At 47.5% G+C, this 23865-nt stretch overlaps 1 protein-coding gene across 2 annotated transcripts in view; it reads right to left on the reverse strand.

The window, feature by feature from the left end:
- PPARA (peroxisome proliferator activated receptor alpha) overlaps window positions 1-22944 on the reverse strand; it is a 59580-nt gene extending 36636 nt beyond the window's left edge. Inside the window, exons 1-2 of one of the 2 annotated variants that reach the window (XM_080938914.1) lie at window positions 22673-22944; window positions 21858-21955 (exon numbers count right to left, since the gene is read on the reverse strand). The gene's annotated coding sequence lies outside the window, so the exon portion shown is untranslated. Of the gene's footprint in view, window positions 1-21857; window positions 21994-22672 lie in introns of those variants that run through there. The other variant, XM_080938915.1, reaches the window with a different exon arrangement.
- Between the last annotated feature and the right edge of the window lie 921 nt (window positions 22945-23865).

Here is a 23865-nt window from a genome sequence, read left to right on the forward strand (position 1 = left end):
TCAGTCTCTCCACTGTGTGGCAGACTGGCCATCCTCAAGTCAGGGCCTCTATCCTCACAGAACCACCCACATTGTACCTGACTCCCTGCACCTCCAAAAGCAGAATGCACTTTGCCCAGATTTTTGTTTTGTTATAAACTGAAGTTAACCCTTTAGGACAAGGGGCTGGTCATTTTCACACATATAAGGTAAGTTGGTGTTAATAAGGCCACATTTGGATTGGTATTTCCAGTACTTATAATGTTCTTTTTAATTGTGCCTGTGTTTATGTATATATGTGTGAGTATGCACGCTCGTGTGCACATTTGGAATCCAGAGCAGGATACTGGTGCCTTCCTCTATCAATTTCCACTTTATTTTTTGACACAGTCTCTCACTGAGCCAGAAGCTCACTATTTATTTTTAAAGATTTATTTATTTATTATATACACTGTAGCTGTCTTCAGACACACCAGAAGAGGGCATCAGATCCCATTACAGATGGTTGTGAGCCACCATGTGGTTGCTGGGATTTGAACTCAGCACCTCTGGAAAAGCAGTCAGTGCTCTTAACCACTGAGCCATCTCTCCAGCCCCCAGAAGCTCACTATTAAGCTAGGCTGGCTGTCCAGCAAGCATCCAGGATCCTCCTGTCTCTATCTATCAATTCTGGAGTTCCATGCCCACACATGCTCTAGGTTGAATGTTTGCATTAGAACTCAGGTTCCTTTTCTTCACATCAAATGCACTTATATCTGTCAAGCCATGTTTTCAGCCCCTTCAATGTTTTTAAAATCCACATTCTCTTCTGATGAACAGAAGCATATCATATTTTCTACTACTACTTGTATAATTTCAAAGTAAATTGCCCATTGTACTTAAAGATCCTAGTATAGTCCTTGGGTAAACACCGGACATATTCTTGTTTAATTTTAAACAATATTTATGTGCATGAGGGTTTGTTTGCATGTATGTATATGTGCTACATGCATGCCTTGTGTCCATGGGGTCCAGTAGAGGCAGGTGTATCACCCAGAGCTACATACTGCTGTGAGCCATCAAGTGGGAGCTGAGAACCCAACCCCAGTCCACTGCAAGAGAGGCAAGTGCTCTTAATCAATAAGTTATCTCCCCAGCTCCTGGACACGAAGTTTTATAGTTTTTAAGGTGTATACTTGATAGCTTGAGTCTTGTGTAAATACCCCAAAATCTGGTAGGCATTGCTTTCTGCATATTTATTCAATTCTTTGCTTAAATCCCAAAATTAGACCCATCTCCAAGCCTGTAGTTAGATTCCATTTTGAGTGTTAGAAAATATAATACTAAAATCATCAGATGACATATTATTGTCCATCCTGATGCAGGCTCATTGGTATTAATGAATTCTCAATAAAACAGGGAAGGAAGAACATTACTAGAGTTATTGCGATCTTTTTAAAAACATGATACCAAGAGGATTAGCTACTGCAAAGGGTTTCAGAAGCATGTGGTGATCCTCTATGTGCACAAAGCAAACGGATCCTCCAAATACATGAAGCAAAACCTGACAGAGCTAAAAGATTAGGACATCTTCCTCTTAGGGGCCATTAAAGTTAATAGAACAGAAATCTGCTTGGTTATGGAAGAGTTGGGAAATACAGCTAACCAACCGGCTCTAATCAAAACAAGCAAAACACTCCACCTGTGGCAGATCAATAGATCAATGGCCTGTGTCCCTTCAACAGCTCACATGCTGACATTCTAACCTCCAAGGCAACAGTATAAGAGAATGGGTCCTTTGGAGGTTTTATCTCAGAGGATGGATGGTAAAAGAACATTTAGACAGGGCCCAGTGAGACACTTACTCCCACTGCCAGGTAAAGACTAAGCAAGAAGGCTCTCTGCAACAGGAAACAACTTGATCCTGGGATTCCCAGCCTTCCAGTCTGTGAGAAATACTCACATTGTTTATATACAACTCGGCTCATGGTAACTTTGTTCTTTTTCCATTTCTCTATGTGTCATACATGCACACACATATGTACACATATATACAGATACACACATATGTACACATACATACACACATATACACAATATATATACACACATATTTATCCATCAATATATATACACACATACACACATATATATTCACACACATATACACACATATATATGCACATATACATAAACACACACATACATCCACACACACATCCACACATACATGCCCGCACATATACACACACATCTATACACACATTTATATGTTTGCATATAGGTGCATGTGTGTGAGGATGTATACAGAGCCTAGAGGCTGACATAAGAACTTAGTTGTTATTCTTCCTTATTGATCGAGGTGGGCTCTCTTCTTTAGTTCCTCTTGGGAGTACTTCTGGGAGGTGTCTGCACAGCTGACCCTGCACATCGAGAATTCCTAGCCCAAGATATCCTGTGTCTTACTCTCAAGTTGGGTTCTTAAATAGGCTCTGGCCTCCCCCCATTTGCATGTCCTCGGCCTTGTCCGGCTGCCAGCTGGGAATGTGTACAAGGCCTTCCTGTTTGGAACGAGCGGTCCTCAGAGCCACATAGCTTCCATTCTTATTCAGCACCACCAAGAAAAGAAACCTAAGAGAGAGAAGGACACAGCATCCGCCCGGTGACACCGATAAGAATCTGATACAGGGATTTAAACACTTAGCAGGCTTATAGAGACTCCTAAGTCAGGCACCTCCTGTCATAAGTGGCTGAAAGGAACTAAGGACGAATGTGGTTTAAAGAGGCAGGGGACACGAAGGGGACCGAAGGCAACCCATTCTGGGGCAGGGGATGGGGGTGGAATTTTTTGCTTTAACACTCATCATAAAATCAAGAGTTAGGAAACCTAAAAGACTGTGTGGTGGCAAGTACTCGAGATCCCAGCACTTGGGAGGCAGAGGTGGGAGGATACTTGGGGCTTGCTGGCTGACCGGCCTAATGGAATTAACAAAGTCCAGGTTCTGTGAGAGACCCAGCGTCAAAAACTAACATGTAAGAGTAATAGAGGGAGGGACATTGACCTTTAGCCCCTGCATACATGTGCACACATGTCTATGTGCATCCTTACACATGCATACACAAACGTGTATGGCATGAATACACACACACACACACACACACACACACACACACACACACACAGAGCAACAAGAAACTCACTATCAGTGAGACCTCAAGGGGACGGATGTGCTTCTGACCCAATAAGCATGAAGTTGCCCAGGGCCCAATGCAGTAGCAATCTGAGCAATCTGTGAAGTCATGATGGCTCTGCAGAATTCTGTGTGGCCACTCGACCAGCAAGAGGACATCTCTGAGGTCCGGCATAGCTGTTCACAAGCCTTGAACCCAGCATGGCCCTGTGTGACCTTGCTCTTTTATTTCTGCTCACAGCTACAGCTGGTTCCCTTTGAACCATCTGCTGCCCTTCCATGCTGTTTGTTTTGAAAGGCTGTTCTGCCTTCATCTGGCTCTCATCCAAACCTCCCCATCCCTATCCTGCTTGGTAGTATCATCCCCGCCCCTCCAGACTCTGACGCAGTGCTCCATCTACTCCACACCCCAAGGTTCACATACGGTGGGGCGGGGCTCAGAATCCTGAGTGTGAATCCCGATCGTGTTACTCTTGCTGAGGATAGCATGGTTCTCTACTATCTGTGCGTGCTGGTAGAGCACCCAAGCTCATGCCATGCCTGGAAGCTTGCTGGGTCTTAGATCTAAGTCAAGGTCTCCTTGTTTCCAGTGCACTGCCTTCCCATATAGCCCCTTGCTTGTCAGGGCTACAAGCTTCCCACGATTTTTGTAACCCCTATAGCCACCTTCAGCTCTGCCCTCAGCCTGACATGGCCCCGAGGAGGCCTCTTTACAGTTGAATCCAAGCACATCCCAGGTCAGAAGCCCCACGCTACTCACGCAGAGTTCCAAACTCACGATGAACACCACAGTGACCTGTCACTACCTCTCTTCTGGGACCTCACCTCATCCTCTCTGGGGCATTCCTGCTCACTGCCTAGTTGCTCCTTGCATGAGCCTAGCTGATTGCCCGCAGGACAATCCCTGATCCAGTCTGCTGTGCTGGTTCAAATCTGAGCTCAACCACGCAGCACCCACCTTCTCCCCAGGCCATTCATGGCTTTCCCATCATGTCCCAGACCTAGCCGACCCAAGCTAAGCTTGCTCTTTCTACTATACCTGTCTCCGTTCCAACCTCAGCCACCATGCTCACCTTCTGAACTTCTCCTATTCCCTCTCTCCTGGATATGGGGTTTTGTGTTTGGGGCTCACTGATACAGAGAAGTCAGTGCAATCGTCTGGCCAATGTAAGACAGTCAGAACTTGCCAGACCCATCACTTGCTTTTTTTTGTCGGCATCCAGGGTTCCCCCCAATCCCTATTCCTTTGACCTGAAGCATCTCACCTTTGCCCATCTCAGAACACTCAAGCACCTCTCCTCTCAAAAGCCTCCCGATGGCATCCCAGGTGGAAGAGCCACTCCCTGACTCCCTGACTCACCTCAGCTTGGTTCTTAGGTCCTGACTGATGACCTGTGTAAGATCTGCCCACATGACTCAGTAAGTGGAATTTGCACTTTGTCTGCCTCCCCCCATTTGTGCGCACGCACACACACACACCACTGTTTCATCAGTAGCTATGAAATGAATTTCATACTGGTGCTAAGGTCTGGACACTGACTGCACCCTGACAATGCTAAGCAGCGAGCCTATGGGAGGAGCCTGACCTCAGATAACAGCAATGTTGAAGGACAGGGCAAAGCCTGTCTTAAAGAGACAGGGTGGCTATCACCTAAAGGGACAGTAGCAACAGCAGCTGCTTAAGAAAAGGGTGAAGCTACAGTGTGGTGGCACATGCCTTTAATACCAGCACTTAGAAGGCTGAGTGGTTTACAGTCATGGTCTGGGTAGCCCAACAAGGCTGTCTCCTGATAGAAAAGCCAAGAATCTAGCTGTTCAGCCCATAAGACCGGGTGTCTCAGCAGTATCAGTCTATTGGTGGAGTCCCAGGGAACCCCTAAAGAGCTGTTAGTCTTCAGTCTTCACCGGAACCCTGAAGAAGCAGGTTCTAACAGCCTCAAAGGAATGCCTCAGTCACAGATCGTGCCAGCCAGGAAGACAAGCATGCAAAACCCCCAAAGCTTTCTTCCTCCATGTCCCCTTTTCTGGGCTGCCTTAGAAAGTGTGGACATATAGGGTGGGTCTTCCTGCTTCAAATAATCCTGTCAAGAAAACACCTCACATCTGGTGTGCTCAGATGCTTGGTTTTTAATTGATTCCAGAGGTGGTCACCTGACAACCAAGAATCACCATCGCAGGGACCTGGAATCTCCTGGGAAAGGGTGTGCTTAGGATGCTCCCAGACACTAAAAGAACCAACAACCACTTGTGTAGTGTCCTCAGTGTCAACATAGCTAAACATGTTTGTGGGCAGTGCTATTCAGCAGTATCCCAGTAAATAATAGAGAGATTTTTAAAAGGGACTTAACATCTTTCCATTTCTGAGCTGCCCCTTCCATGAACATGGTATGCCCATCCATCTACTTTGTTTAGGATATGGCTTGCTTTTCTGTTGCTGTGATAACCCGGAGGGGAAAGAGTTTACTTGGCCTCTTCCAAGTCACATAATCCATCACAAAGGAAGTCAGGGCAGGAACTGACGCAGAAACCACAGAGAAAGGCTATTTGCTGGCTCACTCTCTGGCTAGCTCAGCTGGCTTTCTTATATATTCTAGACCCACCTACCTAGGGATGGTACCACCCACTGTGGGCTGGCCTCTCCCACATCAATCATTAACCAAGACAATCTCTCAGACATGCCCACAGTTCAACTTAATCAAGGCAATTGTTCAATTAAGTTTCCCTCTTCCTAAGTGACTTTGGGTTGTGTCAAGTTGACAGTAGAAACTACCCAGGACAAACTATATTTAATATCTTCCAACAATATCATCAGGTTTCTTAGCAGGCACCTTGCATGCATTTCTCAAATTTATTTCTAGGTATATGATATATACTTTTAGTTTGTAATCTACTGTTACGATGTCATTTCAGAGGTTTGTAGAGAGTTGATATGTGCTTTTAGTTTTTAATCTGTTGTTACAATGTATTTCAAGGTTTGTAGAAAGTTGAACAAAACATGGTTTCCAGTTCTGACCAGTTCCTCTATTACTAAAGTGTTGCACTGGGGAGAGAAATTTGTTACCTCACTGATGAGCCAATATCTACATATTAGTAGCTTAAGTCCCTAGTTACCATTGGAGGTCACTGTAGGGCTGAATACATCTTGTGGCTTTTGGCAGCTATGTTGACTTGACATCCAAGATATGGTATAACACAGAGCCATCTCATTGCCTTAAAAGTTTGCCACGCATGCTCACTGATGCCCTTCCTCCCTCTCCCCAGGCCACCGCTGCTTTTACTGGCTCCATTCTCTTGGCTTTTCCATCATGTCCTGCCGTCATAACCATACAGCATAGCACCAGTTCAGGGCTGCAACATGTGTGGTTGTGTTCTAATGGACGCCACTGGCCACAGCACTATCCAGCGGGACTGTCCTTCACTGACACCTGCAGTATGAGAGATCCCTTTCCACAGCCCCACACACATTTGGTCAAGTCCGCTTGGTGCCTCCTAATCCAGCAGGAGAGTCAGACAGCCCAATTTTAAATGGTGAGAGCTATTGTTACTCCCTTGCTCTTCCCAACAGGCTAAGGATGTGAGACATTGCTCATTTGCTTTCTCCAGTCCATTTAAGTAACGCCCTTTGCTCATGTCCAATCAGCTCTCCCCATTTTTAACTGGGCTGTCTTCTCACTGGCTTATAAAAGCTTTATGTATATTTCAGGGGTAGCAGTTTTCTCTTACATACTTTATAATTGTTTGTTTTACTTCAACTCCAAATGATTTTACTTTTCATTTCATAAGTGTCTTTTGATAAGCAAAAGTTGACAACATTTCCCCAGGACATGTGAGTTTTATTTCTCTTGTCCTATTGCATTGTCTAATGTTTATATTACAATGCTCAAAACAACTACATAATAAATTTGTGGCTAATTTTAAAGGGCTTTGAGCCTTTGCTGTTATGTGGGGTATTTTCCAGACCCTGTCTCGGATTGAGAAGAGCCTATTTGCATTTTTCTCTTTGGAATTTGGTCTAGTGTTTTACCTCCATTACAACTTTTGTATTTATCCAATTAACATTTTTGAATTCTACTGATCTTTCTCCTTCATTTCATCTGAAATTTCAAAGATTGAAATATTTTACTTGATTTTCCCCCCAATATTTTCTAGATATTTAATCAGTCAACTTGCATTTTTACTGGCTCCCTGACCATGTGGCTAAGACATTTAATTTGCTAATATTTGAATATAATTTTTACCTCTTTAATAGTTTTGTTCTTGTTTGTTTTTTTTTTTTTCCTTCAAGACAGTATTTCTGTGTAACTCTATCTTAGAACTCATGCTGTAGACCAGTCTAGTCTTGAGCTCAGAGATCTGTCTGCTTCACTGAGTGATGGGATTAAAGTTGTCTGCCAACGCACCACCCAAGTTTTTTAAATGTACATTTTTAAATTAATTTTAATTTTAACTTATTTTTATGGCATGTTGCCTGCTTGTCTATGTACCATGTGCATGTAGTTCCTACGTAGGCCAGAAGAGGGCATCAGACCATCCAGAATGAGAGTTAAAGGCAGTTGTGAACCACCATGTGGGTGTTCAGAACAGAACCTAGGTCTTGTGGAAGAACAGCCAGCGTCTGTCACCACCTCCCCAGCCCCATTCTTGTTTCTTTTAAGAACCTGGTAACTGGAGGTATGAAGTGACTGTCCTCTCTGGTTGAACCTTTTTTGTTTCCTATGTCACGCAAACCATCAGACTAGATTCCCTTTGAAGTTTGGACTTGCCACCTGTACATTACCCTCTGCATCCCCTTCACCCCTTCCCCACTTTCATGTGAGTTTTGTGTGCATGTATGCTTTTGCATGTGTGTGGGTCCATGACATGCATGCATGCATGTGTGTATGTATGTATGTATGTTTTTACATCTGTGTGGGCCCATGTGTGTGCATGCATGCATGTGCATGGGTTCACGTGTGTGCGTGTATGTAGAAGCCTGACATTCCGGTTGGCAACCATTCTCAATTGCTTCTCTGCTTTTTCATTGAGGCAGGGTCTCTCAATCAAACCCAGAGCTCAGCAACATGGCTAGTCTCACTAGGTGGCTTGCTCTCCACTTTCTGAGGCTAATATGACAGCTGGGCTGCCATTTACACCAGGCATTTATGTGGGTTCAGGGACCAGTGCTCCAGTCTTGCAGGGCAAGTACTTTAGCCACTGGGCATCTCCTCAGCCCCCTACCCTTCGCTCCTTTGATGTGGTGAACAGCATTGTGAATCCCTTTAATGTGTGATTAATGTCTGGCTTCGCAGGACAGTCGCTTTCTCAGTGTGTGTGAGGAAAGAGCCTCAGTGCATCTCCAGCAGTGGCTAGCTGTTCTCCCACAGTTCCTTCCACCGTTCCCTCGGACATCGCCCCTGGCTTCCCTCTTCTCGCTTGCTGTGGCACATATGTCTCCCTGGGGCTGCTTCTCTGCCATGTATGATTACATTTTACGTGGCGTACAGAACCCTGGACATTGTGTCATAGTTCACCCACAAATATTCTTCCCTCATTTCCTCACCATGCTCCCCAACCCCACACGCTTGCCTCTCACCCCAAATGCTCCTTCCTCCCGTCCACGTCAAGTGTGTGTCTAGATCCTGACTCCTATTGTGAGGGGAAATATGGGCCATTTTGCCTTTCTAGCCCTCCCATTAATTTCTCTTGCCCCTCTTCACTTTTTCAACCCCATCCTTTCCCCTGGCACCCCTCTCAACTTCCATATCATGTCTAGTTTTTAAATATAGACCCTGCCTAAGAGAAAGTGTGCATCAATTGCCTTCCTGGGTCTCATTTCACTTGCACAATCACTGCTGTTGTTGTTTTTCAGATTTATTTATTTATTATGTATACAGTATTCTGCCTGCATATATGCTGTATGCCAGAAGAGGGCACCAAGATCCCATTACAGATGGTTGTGAGCCACCATGTGGTTGCTGGGAATTGACCTTAGAATCTCTGGAAGAGTAGTCAGTGCTCTTAACCACTGAGCCATCTCCCCAGCCCTGTTTTGTTTTTTGAGACAGGATTTCCCTTTGTAGCCCTGGCTGTCCTGGAATTCGATATTTAGTCCAGGCTAGCTTTGAACTCATAGAGATCCGCCTGCCTCTGCCTCCGGATTAAAGGTGTGTGCCACCAACACCACCACCACCAGGCTTACACAATGATATTTTAGTTTTGTACACTTTCTGACAAATAGCAAGATTCCACTCCTCTCTGTAACTAAATACAACTCTTTTGCCTGTGTGCCTCCTATGTGTCTGCTGATGGGCCTCTAGGGCGAGGTTGATCCCTTATCTTGGCTATTGTAAATAATGCCAAAATAAATGTGGTTGTCCAAGTGTCTCTGAGGTATACTGCCTGGGGGTCCTCCTGGTATTTAGTTGGATCATGCACACAGTCAGCAGTTCTATTTTTCGTTTTTGAGACACCCCCACACTGGTTCCCTTGATGGCTGCCCCGGTCTACACTTCCACCAACAGTGTGTCACTTGCTCTTGCCTCACAACCTCGCCAGCACTTAATGTTGTTTGTTTTCTTCCTGAAGCCACTACTGACCTGGACGTGATGAAAGCTATTCTGATTAACACTTCCCCGACGGCTAACGATAGCGGACGGGTTTTGCATATTTGCGGCTAGTTCGTCTTTTTCTTTTATGAAGCGTATCATGTGCATTTATCAGTGGGCCATGAGGAAACCATGAAGCTGCGGGTTTGCTGTCCAAGCATGATCTCAAGGAGAGGTGCTGAGATCCAATCACAGAGTGACTTTGAAACTGGCCAGGAATTATGAATGTGAGCACACTATGTCTCCTTCCTCTCTCTTCAAGGGCCGGAAGCTATGACATTCCCCCACGTTCTCTTTCTCCCACGCCCTCCTTCTCCGCTCATTCACACCCTAAGAAGACAGCATGCTCACTCTCCCCTTACACCAGCCTCGTGCAGGGAAGGGGCAGCTGCCGTACTAGGCTCTAACAGCAACTCTGAATATCTCACCCCTGTCCCGTGCAAGGTCACTGTGACCTGTAACCACACCAACTTATGACCAGTCACAGCCTCTCTCTTTGGCCATCACTATCTCCTCATGCCAGGTCCACATTTAACAATGAACAGTGACCTCAAAGTTCCACAGAGGGTCAGCTGCCACACACACTGTGGGCTTGGAGGCGGAAGCCCTGAGAGGTCAAATAGCTCCAGAGCTGTTTGTATCCTGAGCCCAGACCTTTCCATCTTGTTCTCTCTCATGGCAGAGGACTCTGCAGTGAGCTTGTGTGTGTGTGTGTGTGTGTGTGTGTGTGTGTGTGTGTGTGTGTGTTATGATCAGTTGGTCTGTGTTCCTCACAGAAGTGTTCAACCTCCACTCACTATACCTTAGAGTTGGACGTTATTTGCAAGTGAGTTATCAATAAGGATAAAGCAAGTTTGCCGTAATGGAGGTTAGGCCTAAGGCAAAGCAACGGACATCTTCATCAGAGAGGGGAAACACAGGTCTGGCGAGGTGGCTGAGCAGTAGACAGATTGTGCGAGCCTGCCAACCCAAGGGCTATCCTCAGAATCACATAAAATGTGGGGTGTGTTGCAATAGTCTCTTCAACCCAAATAAACCCATTCAGTGGAAACACAACTCAGTAATTAGGAACACAAACTGCACTTCTATATTGGGCAGATTTACTACTAACCTTTCTGTTTCCCTCCTAGGAGATCCCTTATAACCTGCCGGCCTCCTGTTCCCGTTCCTTCCTCTCCTTCTCCTCCTGTGACTCCTCATCTTCTGTTTTAGTCCATGACTCCTCCTCTTCCATTTCCTCTCCTTTTTACCACCTCCTCTACCTGTCCAATCATGTAATAACTTAACATAAATCTACAGGGATGCGGTGGGTCCTGTGGCTAATGCCAGCACTCCTATGGTGAAGGAGATAGAGACAAGAGAATCCTGGAGAGCATTCAGGCCAGCTAGCTTGGAGTATACACTTTACAGGAACTAACCAAAGAGTCCCCAGCTCCACAAAGTAGAAGGCCAGAACAGACTCCCCCAAAGTTGTCTCGACTCCCACATGTGCTCCCTTGCACACATGAATGTGCACAGACATACACACATATGCGCTACATAACATTAAAGCAGAAATGTGGCCACAGACGGAGAATTAGATGCTTTCTGACGAGAAAGGAAGTCACGGCAGGGCTGCCCTGGAGGGCTATAGAGCAGAAGGGCTGTGGCCATCATGGATGCTAAAGTTACAAGCGTAGGCAAAGGGCTCAGACATCTACCTCCTGAATCAGGAGAACCCCCTATCCTCAAAGCCCACAGCCTGTGGCCCTCAGTTCTGGTACCTCAGAAGACTAGTACTACAGAGGCGGAGGTGGCGACCATCCTGATACCTAGGGTGGGTAAACGGGGACGGACTTGAGCTCTCACAAGGGGAGAACTCCTGCCCTTTGGAATCCAAGATGCTGCAGAAGATGTGGCTGAGGTGAAGGCAGAGGAGTGCCAGGGACAGGCAGTGTGAGAGAGAAGTGGAAAGGTTGGTGTCAACAGCAGATGGGGCCACCATGATTGGACCAGATCTTAGCGGGCATCTTGCAAGAAGAACAGGATCTGGTGGGTAAGAACTATAGACCGAGGACAGATGGACGTCATTCCATGTAAATGACATACAATCATCCTCACAGCCTGATGCTAAAAGAAACACGAAACCCCTCAGATCTACCTCACTGCCTGTGTCCCCATGCACAAGGGCAGGCAATCAGGGTGCCCTGTTCAGAGACATCAGTGACCAGCTCTACTTCCACGTGATCTAATGGGCTCATGACCCCTCAGATACAGTATAGATCTCCTCCCCATCCCCCAAACCCACCAAACAAATTGAGGAGTGACCCGGGCTCACACCCATTTTTGATTCTTCTAGCAGTCAGGCCTGGGTGAGAAGCTTATATTTGTCTAAGAACAGTTTACCTCATGCCGACCAATTAAGCTGAATGGTGTGGATCCCGCTATACCCCAAAGCCTGGTTCTTATCCTCCCAGACTCCATCTCAGGAAGCCGCTGACCTGCTGGCCGGAGGAAAACGGTCACTGCTCTGAGGGTGCTGGACCCCTCCACGGCAGGAAGCGGACAGGTAGGCGTGGTGATTAAATGGGCAACGCTTCCTGAATATCGGTCATTAGATTCCTGATTAGAGTTAATAATCACCTAAGATTAGATCCCGCCAGCCGATGTGGGTCAAGAGGAGTTTAGCTCAGCACATAATACTTTGAGATCACAATGAGAAGTCCTGGAAGTGGGTTCTGTGGATTTGTGAATTTTGAGGGAGTCTAATTCTCCTTCAACTTCTTTTAGCTAAGGGACATTCCAAATTTCTAAGACGAACGTGCTCTTGTGCTGCAGAATGAAGTCACTGGTAAGCCCTGTGCATGCATCCCTGAAGGTCCATGGGACCCTCTTTGAGGGGTCTTTCCACACCACAGGGCATATGCTTCCTGACCCACCTGCCCCTCCTTGTAGGAAGAGGGACTGCAAGAGCGAAGGGAAGGGAAGGGCGATCCCTGGGGTTCCTCACTGCTCGCCCCACACTCAGGACAGAGTCTGGCACCCATTGGGTGCAATAAATATCTATTGACTAAATAATGAGCCTAGGAACAAGTGTCTGGTAGACTCCAAGGAAAGAAGGAGTAGAAGCAGAGAGTCCAACCATCTCTGAGTATGTGATGTGCAAGAATCCTGTATCCAGGGTTGGGGAGAAGACTAGGTAGGAATGTGGCTGCCTCACAGGCATGAGGACTGATTCAGAGCAAGGATTCCCCGGCTCTGGATACACATAAAATCTAGGCACAGAGGCATGTGCCTGCACCCCCACTGGGGCAGAGATAGGTGGACTCCTGAAGCTCCTTGGTAAGTCAATGTCACCAAATCAATAGGCTCTAGATTCCGAGAGAGATCCTGTCTCAAAATGTAAGGTAGAGAGGGCTAGAGAGATAGCTCAGCAGTTTTCAGCACCCACACTAGGCAGCTTGCAACTGCTCAAAACTCCAGCTCCTGGGAATCTAATGCCTTTGGCATTAAGGTTTCCTACATATGGATCACACATTCGTGTGTGCACAGAGACACATGCACAAATATACGTGTGCACACATGCATACACATGCATGCACACACATCATACACAAGCATACACACATCATACACATGCACACACATGCATACACATGAGCAGACATACATGCATGCACACGAACACACACACACACACACACACACACACGCATGCATACACACTTATACACCACACACACACACTTTGCACCCAATTTCTAGGAGAATCATGAAGACTTCAGGAGGGAAGTAGCATTGGATGCAGCCTTGAAGAACTCTCAGACAGACAGAGCGCACTGCTTGCTACCGAGCTAAGTGGAGCATAAGAAGGAGAACATGACTTCTTACAGCTATACGAGTCTTGGGGAGAGCCACTTTCTTCAACTTACATGGGAACAAACATACCACACACACAGGCACAAGTACATGTGCACACACACACACACACACACACACACACACACGAGTACATCTGCACATACACACAGATGTGAATGTGCTCGTGTTCACACACGTGCATGTGCACATGCACATGCATGCTTTGACAGGAGGCACCTGACATTCTGTCCAGAGGCCCAGGGAGAAGCCAAACAAGGACGTCTTCAGCTGAGATCTGAAAGGAACAAACTCTGGGGTTAAGGGAGGACCTGGAAAAAGAAGCAAAGAGTGGGGGGAAAAAAAACTATAAGATGCCAGAGTAGAAAATGTCAGTCCTGGGTAATCCTGGCTGTGCCTGTCTGGTCACCTCTGAAACTCAGGAGTGTCTGAAAAGAGCAGATGGGTAGGGGGAGAGAGTTAAGACACGCCAGCATCTATGAGCTCTTATAGCCTGCCAGGCAGAACCGTCTGTGAAAAGCACTGCTGTGCCTACATTCATTCAGACAAGGAAACTGAGGCCCGGTGAAAACTACTCAGTGATGTAGGAGGACCCTGAGGCTTGTTCTGGCCTGTTTCCCCCCAGTCCAGCCCCGGTGAGGGCTGTCAGTGAGATGGGGGAACAAGGAGAGAGGAGAGTGCAGGGTGGCTCAGGACAAGACACACAGAGCTTGAGCGTCGTGGCAAGGTCACAGGGGGGCTTGGATCTGGAGTTCTGAGATGGATGGCAAAGTGCAGGAGCCAGGCAAGTGGTGGAGGGACTGGCTGGGTCCAGGGGACTAGCCCTGAGAATTCTGAAAGATCACAAAGTCCATGTTATCGGGCCTTCCGGAAATGTACCTTTATGTGTCTAAGTAGGATGCTCTCAGAAAAACTGGGGTGTGAATGTGTTCATTTTATGCCACAATACATATTACCATCCCCCCAGGTCTGCTTTTCAATGACCTCCTTTTCTCCCTGAGGCTTCATTCTTGAAGGACCTCTACCAAACCTTCTTTCACATGTGAGCAGTGTTTTAAAATAGCTACGAGAAGATGCTTTCTCCCACCAGGAAAGCCCCCTCTAAGTTCACTCATTTCTCCAAAAGTCACAGCTCATTGTAGGACTGTACTCTCTTAGTCAAGGAAGTCCTGCCTGGAGTCTTCCTTCTGGCTCCCATTCTCCAGGTCTCTGCCTCTATTGCTTTTGAGATTATCAGTTGCCCTTGAGCGTGGTTAAACATTCACCTTCGTTAGACTTCTGCCCTAGACACTAAAAGCTACCTTTATTAGATTCATCCAAGTAGAGAATAGGGCAGGGGAAAAGCTGATAATGTTTGGTCTGTGGTGTAAAAGAGCTGTGCATGTATCACTTTTCCTTCTGAATCCTGCTAAGCTCCCTGCCTGCCATCTACATACAAGCCTGGGACCCTGCAAGGAGCCTTACTATTTCTAGCAGGAAGCCATCCATCTACTGCTATGGCTGAGAACTGCAACCTTCACGGTGGCCTCCACTTACCAGTCCAGATATACACCCCCGACTCCTCTCTCGGGGTCGCAACCAGGTTCCAGGTCTAGAGGAAAGGATGGGTGCCCTGTGTTCACCACCTGCAGTTCACCCTCTCGTTCACCCTCTTCTGCTTCTGCTTTGGCTAGTGCCCCCAAAACCACCAACCTTTCCAACCCACAGCCCCATTGCTTTTGCCCCCTTAGCTTAAGCTGCTGAAGAACTTATGGCAACTCTCCTGCCTTAGATTCCCAAATACAGATAGGCGTGTGCTGTATGTGGCTTTGCCCCATGTTGATATCACGGGCACGTGAGCTCTCCCAATTCTGTCTTTTAAAGAGCACTGGCTCTGCACACGTTTAGACACTCAGACCCCTTTCTTTGATGCAAGCCTCCTTTCTTCTGAGGGCACGCGCACCTGCTCATCCTTTCATCCCCGAACTCTTTTAAAAGTGAGGTTCCTCCATCAATGCCACACACCGAACACAGCAGGCCAGACTTGTTTTTATGACTTCAAAAACAACAGCAGTAAAATGTCTTTTTCTAACAGGAAACAAATTGGACAAAGTGACATTTCTGGGAGGAGGGATGATGGAGGTCACAATCTGCAATTTCAAGGACTTTAGGTTCCTTCTTGGGAAGCTCCCCCTGTCTGCATCTGGCAACATCTGCAGCATTTTTTCAAAGTATGTGTATGTGGGGGCGGTAGCCTCCCTAAATTGTGAAGTCCAAGGGCAGTGTAGCCATACATGAGCAGGTTGACTTCCATGGTCAGTAATTTTCACCTACTCAGACATGACCCCACTGCAGCCAATGTTCTCAGGACGGATTCTTCTCTCAAGCGTCCTTCTTTATGCACAGGGACAGAAAGTGAGGGGATGGAGAGTGAGACCCTGCCTCAGCTATCAAACTATGCCATGGAGTCGGGGCTGCATCGGGGCATCTCATTGTTTCTAGACATCAGAGAGCAGGGCTCTTGTTGGCAAACCATTAAGACATCCGCACAGAGAACCCACCTAGAAGACACAGTTAAAACTTGTTCCAATAAGACCCGTCCAAATTTAGCATGGTGGGGACAGGCCTGCTTTTGGGGCACTGAGATTTGTTTGCTGGCGCATGACTGAATCATACCTTTTTTTTTTTTTTAACACGTCATCTTGTCTCACTGTGAATGTTCACATTAAGCTGGCTGCCACTGTCTTGGTGTGTTTCAGAACCGGGCACGTCCACCCATCCACCTCTAATTACTAGGTCTCTCTCAATACTGGTTGCTAGTCACCTCAGAATAGTTATCACATAACCACCGACTTGTTCAGTTACAGATGGCTGTCAAAAGCTTGAGGGCCCCTCATTCTGACTTTACCCTAATCTTGAGTTGTTCACAAGTTTCAATGACCTTTGGGACAATCAACCATTCTGTGCTCTAGCCCTGACTCTTAGGATCCAGACTGATGCTTTTTCAAAGGCTTTCTTGTGTTCTCCAAGCAGCAAGTGTGAAGTAAGGGGATCCACTTAGAAATGCTCGCGCGCCCCCCCACCTCCTATTTCCAGATCTCAACATCCAGCAAAAATAAAAGCAGTCTGAGGGGTGCTAACTTAATTTCTTCAGCCTCTCCTGAGGACATACAGCCCATGCAAGACTCTTGACCCATTAAATGCAAAGACTTCAGGACTTAGGAGATGGTTTGGTGGTTAAATCACTGACTGCTCTTCCAAAGGACCTGGATTTGATTCCCAGCACCCACAAGGCAGCTTACAACCATCTTTAACTCTAGTTCTAGGAGAACCAATGCCCTCTTCTGGCCTCCATGGGCACTAGGCATGCATATGATGCACAGACATACATGTAGGCAAAACACTCAAACATTATAACAACAATAGTACATGTCCCAACAAAGCTACAATAATAATAATAATAATAATAATGATAATAATGATAATGATAATAATAATGATAATGATAATGATAACAATAATACATGTCCCAACTCGCAAAACTTTACCCACATTGCTTTTTAAGGCATGTGTTTGGCATTTGAATCCATGGTTGGTGTTGAAATTTTAAAAAAATAATAGCATTTTATTTAAACAGATCTTCAGATTTTTTAGTTTTAAAAAAAGTCTATATCATACACAGTAGCTCCTAAATCTAGTAATAATTACAAACACACTGTTTTGATGGCAACCATCATACCTTAACCTGGCTGCCATGGGAACTACATCCGGGGCATGAGGGAGTTGCCAACTGTGAAGATGCATGCACCACCCCACAGTGGAGATGAAAGTACAGCATTTGCTGGCTCTGAGATGCCAGCCGTTCCAGATAAGTGCTCCCACACGTGCGAGGGTACATGACAGTGATTCCTTGCTGATCTCAATTCTGCCAACCATTTACATATTCAATGAGATTCTACAAGTTTCTACGATGCTAGCAGATCAACAGTGAACAGATCCAGACCCACCACCCCAACCCTCCCTGTCCCTACCCTGGCTCTCGGTAATCCAGACTCATTGAGAGAGGCAGACTCTCCAGGAGCCGTAGTGCCAGACAATACCTATACATGAGTTCCAGTAAGCTGCAGGAGGCTGCCTTTTAGGAGGTGTCTTAGTTAGGCTTTCCATTGCTGCCACAAAATATTATGACCAGAAAGCAAGTTGGAAGTAAAGGGTTTACTTGGCTCACACCTTCACATTGCTGTTCATTACTGAGGGAAGTCAGGAGCAGGACTCAAACAGTGCAGAAACCTGGAGAGGCAGGAGCTGATGCAGAGGCCATGGAGGGATGCTGCTTACTGGCTTGGTTTGCATGTCTTGCTCAGCCTGCTTTCTTATAGAACCCAGGACCAAGAGCCCAGGGATGGCACCACCCACAATGGGCTGGGCCCTTCCCCCTTGATCACTAATTGAGAAAATGTCTTACAGCTGGATCTCATGGAGGCGTTTACTCAACTAAGAGTCCTTCCTCTCTGATGACACTAGCTTCTGGTACAAAATCAACCAGTACATAGGTTTCCTCAGTATGGTGTCATCTAATGGGTATCTGACCTTTTGACATTGCACACTTCTACCATCTACATACACACTGGGTTGCGTTCATAGCTATCCTGATAAACTCATTGCCTACTGGCCATAGATTGGACACTCTGAGGATACACTGGAGTAAGAGCAACATGGCAAGACCTGTCTGTCCCCACCAAGTCCTGGGGTCACATTCCCATTCTAAGCTAACAGGGATCACTTGTGATGATGATTGTGGTCAGTCTTACTGAGAGAGCCTCCTCCTTTACCTGTGTTTCAAACTGAAATCTCACGGGAGACTATGGGAGGATAGCGAGCGAGTCTCTTTCTCAAACTCTGAGAACTCAAAAAGCCTTGGCAGCAACAGGTTGGCTTGGGGTAGGTGAGAGACACAGGTGTCCTAGATCCTGAGCTGCCCTGACAGCTACTTGGATGGCTTCGGTGCTCTCAGCTACTGCTTCTCAGCCCCACAGCCCCTCAAAGGCAATCTAGAGAGGAAGCTTTCTTTCTGTTTAGAAGCAGCAGTTTAGGGAGTTGGACAGAGTCTGTGACCTAGCAGGTGGCAGCCGAGAGGCGGGGTACCCAAATGTCATGACAAAATGACATCACACCGTTCTTGCTGTCTCCGGGTGCTTCTCCAGTGCAAACTTTCCAGCATGCCTTCAGACCCTATGCAGATCTCACACCAGCTCAGCTCAACTAGGAAGACTCTGTCCAGGAACAAGGGCTTCACCGTGTGAGGTGCTCACACTCTTGCTGGACACCACAGTCACCGCCTCTTGATGCTTAGCCACTAAGGACTGCAGAGGCAAAGCCTGCACTCTCTTCCCACCCCTTACACACACACACATATACATACACACACACACATATACATACACACACATACATACACACACATATACATACACACACATATACATACACACACATATACATACACACACATACATACACACACATATACATACACACACACATACATACACACACACACACACACACACACACACAGACCTTCGAAGATTGAGTACGTTCATACAACACTGTGAAAAGCCACATGCACGGAGCTCCTTTCCGCAGGAAGTCCAAGGCATGTACGAAACACAACTGTTCTCAAGGGCGAAGCGTGCTGTTAGCCTAGCACTTTCTCAGGAAGCTCCCACTGAAAACCCGACTGCAGCTGGGGGCGGACCTCCTCACAGCTCATTCTTGATGTTCAATAACCCAGTCCGAACAGAAACCCCACAAACCCCCTCTTATCGCCACGCTGCAGATTTAAATTCCGTGCCTGATTTTCTCTAAGTACATGGCCCTAGACATTCTAGCTCATTCGGTGCATTAAAAAGGCTAAAGCCACGGACATAGCAAATGTTTGTCCCGTTCACAGAAACTATAGCTTACTAGCTAATGGATTAATTAGTTGTTTGATTTATTCATGAGACAGTTCTTGGTTTGTCTGGAACTCACTTTGTAGACCAGGCCCTCGAACTCACAAAGATCCACCTGCCAACGCTTCCAGTATGCCTGAATTAAAGACATGTACCACACCATGTCAGTCAAACTGTATTTTCTAAACAGTACCTATCAAGCTGACAAAATCAGAAATACAAACAGGGACCCTCTCCTCCCTCCACCACTCAAAGCAGACATTCAACAGGTAGCAACCTCAGCTGTGGCGCCACAAAGTTCCGGCACAGCATCTGCCACCAAGAACACCATCATCTTGGGGGGAGCGGAGGAGGGGGAGAACATTTGTTGTAGTTAAAATGGATTGACAACAGGCAAAGACACATTTCGACCGATATTTTAGTAAAATCTTCTCAATGATATTATAAAAACACAGATAATCATAACATTAGAAGGGGACAAGGGTCCTGAGCCACAAAAGGATAAGACCCCCACTTTCACATTCAGTTTCTTCATCTTTTAGCCATCGTGAGGATAGTTACAAATTTCTTTTTGTTTGTTTGCTTGCTTGCTTTACTGTTATTATTGTTTGCTTTATATTTTTGTTTTTGTTTTTAAAAAGAGGGTCTCATTGTGTAACACTGCCCAGCCCCAAACTCTATGTAGACCAAACTGGCCTTGAACTCACAGAGAACCTCCTGCCTCTGCCTCTGCCACCAGAGTATGAGGATGAAGAGGATGTGTCACTATGCCTGGCCATCCATGTAGCCTGGCATAGCCTCCGACTTATATGCCTTTGTCTCTCCTGCTTCTGTCTCCCCAGCGCTGGAGCCTGGGTCACACTGCACCTGGCTTATGAAGTGCTGAGGATGAAGGGCCTTGTGCATGCTAGGCAAGCACTCCACCACTGAGCTACAGCCCTAGCCTTCAAGTTCATTTCTTTCTTCTTCTTCTCCTCCCCCCACCCCAAGACAGGGTTTTTCTGTGTAGCGCTGCTTGTCCCGGAACTTGCTCTATAGACCAGGCTGGCCTCAGACTCAGAGATCCACCTGCCTTGCCTCCAGAGTGCCGGGATTAAAGGTGTGCGCCATCACCACCTGGCTTCAAGTTTCTTATAATTCTAGCATAGAAATCGGTCTCATGAGCAAGGCTTTCTTGTTTATGAATGGCATAGTAGCCCCTGCCCCAGGAAGCTATACAATAAACATGAATCAAATGAATGAAGTATATATTAGCATATATCTATATATGCATTGGCTAAATACTGTATTTAAACTTAGTAAGTTATTAGACAGGCACTTGAAGCAAAAATACATTGTTTTTCACATTCACATGAAAATATTTTTCTCAACTTAATAGTTAGTTAATAAAACAAATTAGAAACATGCTTTCTCTTCCTATCCCTTGCACACACACACACACACACACACACACACACAGAGAGAGACACATACATACATATACACATACATACACACATACATACACACACAGACACATACATACATATCACATATATACACACAAACATACACACATACACACACATACACATATACATACACACATACATACACATACACACATACATGCACATACATACATATATACTCATACACACATACACATACACACATACTTTTTAAAACTCTTTTTATAGGCTTGACAAACATAAGTTAAATAGAACTACTTCAGCTTTCAGAACTTGGGAGGCTGAGATGGAAGTATAAAGAATTCAAGGCTAGCCTCTGCTACATAGCAAGTTCCAGGCTAGCATGGGCTACATAGCAGGCTCCTGCCCTAACAAACTATGAGTCTGGTGTGTTTCCATACATGTTAAAGATGTTGGAAAAGAGACACTTTGCTTTCTCCTATCAGTTCATGTATCACCAGGCTCACTGGCTCTGGACTTCCATTTGTTCATCAAGTTCACCAAGTCACGTTCATCTGGCTGTTTCTTGGGGGGCCATCCCTGCCCTGGCTAGTGATGAAACTAACCAACTACTTAGTCGAATTGATATGAAGACAGCCAAGAGACAGTCTTACAAGCCAGTTTGTAGCCGGTAAGTAACATCATTTCTAATGCAATACCGCCCTTTTTAAAACTACACTGAAGCAGCTTGTCATAAAGAAATGAAGTTGCCGGGAAACACACACACTCCCACAGAACTGAAATGTGGACTTCCCATTTACCTGGCTTCCCAACCCCGGAAAAACATTTTCTCAGCACATCATGACCACTACTACCCCTGTGGCTAGTCCGAAGTACAACCAAAGACAGCATTTACATATTCCAGTTCATCAGCCCTCTTACCTGTGATGACAGCCTCTTGTTCCTGGTCTTGATCCTGAACTTGCCCGGCCACAAACGTCAGTTCACAGGGAAGGCAGGGCCTTGAACTTCAGTCTTGGCTATGTAACATTAAGGAAGGAACCGGTTACAATATGTTCTCTGGATCCCCCCCAGCTCTCCACCACCTTGGGAAAGTCACTGTGACCCTGTTGCCTGCAACCACTACACGATCCAGGGTCGCCCAAGAAAGTTCTGTGCTCCTCCCCCAAGAAGAGCGAGGAGAGGAGGGGCCTTTCTGGTTTCTTCAGAGAAAGGGAGTGGGCTAAGGTTGGGGGTGGGTGAGCACCCCAGTGGCAGAGTGGCCCCCCAAAGACATTCTACCCCACCATGGATTTTTCTTAGAATCTTAACATTCTCTCCTTAAAAAAAAAAAAAAAAAAAAAAAAAAAAAAAAAAAAAAGTTTGGGAAACGGAGAGATAGAGTTATTCCAGGCTAGTTGGAGTGGGTATTGGGGCAGAGTCACCCTCCCAACTAGGACACAGGCACTCCCGGCTCCCTTTATCCATATCAGGCCAGCTTCTCAGCCACTGCACAGAGGAGAGGAAAGCTGGCCCCACACAGGACCCGCTGTGGCACTGGGCTCTGGAGGGCAGAGATATAGAGCAGCTTTGGCATCGCCTCTACCCCTACTGCTGGGGCCTGCCCACTAAGGTCAGGAGCAATGAGGAAACCGGTGATCAAAGAGGGTTGGCTGAACCCACCAGTCTGATCCCCAGCAGGGGTTAGGATCAGTGACCCCAGAATCAGTCTGTGGGGGGAAGGGGGCTCGAGTTACCTCGCCTCTAAGATCCCCGAGGGTCTCAGTAAATGCCTCCTGGTGAGTTACGCCCAAATGCACCACGGCGTGGGAAGGGAGCGCCCCGATGTCTCCGCCCGTGTGCCCTCCCCTCCAGGGGGACAACCAGAGGACCCAGCGTCACTCCAGTTCCAGGACTCCACGAACTTTCCAGCCTACAAAACAGCTGCGAACACCAAGGTTCGGAGCCGGCGCACAGCGCTCGAGGGGACTTGGAGTAGCGGACAGTTCCAGGAGTCCCGAAAGTCGCACGCGTGTGCCCTTCCTAGCGTGTGCCCTCGCCAGTGGCTGTGGGTCTCCAGACCCGCGCCCCTGGTCCGCGCGCATGCGCCACCGAGCCCCTCCCCTCCCTGTCCACCCACCTCACTGTCCCGGGACAGGGGACGCCTGGCTCCCGCCCTCGCGCGTGCCCTCCCGCCCCTGGGCACCTGAGGCTGCGCTCCGCCTGCGGGTCCGCAGGGCCAGCGCGCCCAGGGAGCCGGCGCCAGGAGGGCCACTAGCGGCTGCCTCCGCCCCCCCCCCCCGTCACCCCAGTCGTGGGGCCGCAGCGTCCGGGGCCCCGGCCGGGCACCGCCTACGTGCGCCCGTGCCAGCCGCGCCCCCACGACACGCGCCGCCCCTCGGACGTCCCCTGCGGGGTCCCGCGGCGAGGTGACCGCCCCGGAAACCCCGCCCCCTAGTCCCGGGCCGTGGCTCTGGACGAGACACACCCCCCGGATGGCAGCATCTGATTGGCTGCTGCGGGGGAGGGCGGGGCCTAAGAGGCCTGGGGCCGCTCTCCTCGATGCCCATTTAGTGCCTCCGGGCTCAGGCATCCGTTGGTAAACTGAGGCTGGCTAGGTGAAGGAACTGCCCAAGGTCACCCGACCGAGCAAGAACAGCCCTGTGGGAGGGTGCGCCCCGGCGCGCGGGACCTTCTGCTCCCAGCCCCGCGCACCAAGGCTGCTGGTCTGGTAGAGCTTCCCGCCGGGTGCCCTAGGTGAACTGGTCTAGATCGTCGAGCGCGTGCCCCGTATCCCGGGAGTTCGTGGGGTGGTAGACAGGCAGGCGGGATCTGATCTTCAAAGCCCCAGGATGCGAAATGGGGAGAAAGGAAGAGCGAGCTGGGGCACGCGGCAACAGGTGGCCAAGGTGCCCGGGTGGGTGTGGCGGGCGGGGAAGGCAGAAGCTGA

The sequence above is a fragment of the Micromys minutus genome, assembly GCF_963924665.1.
Source record: "Micromys minutus genome assembly, chromosome: 27".
Lineage (NCBI taxonomy): Eukaryota > Metazoa > Chordata > Mammalia > Rodentia > Muridae > Micromys > Micromys minutus.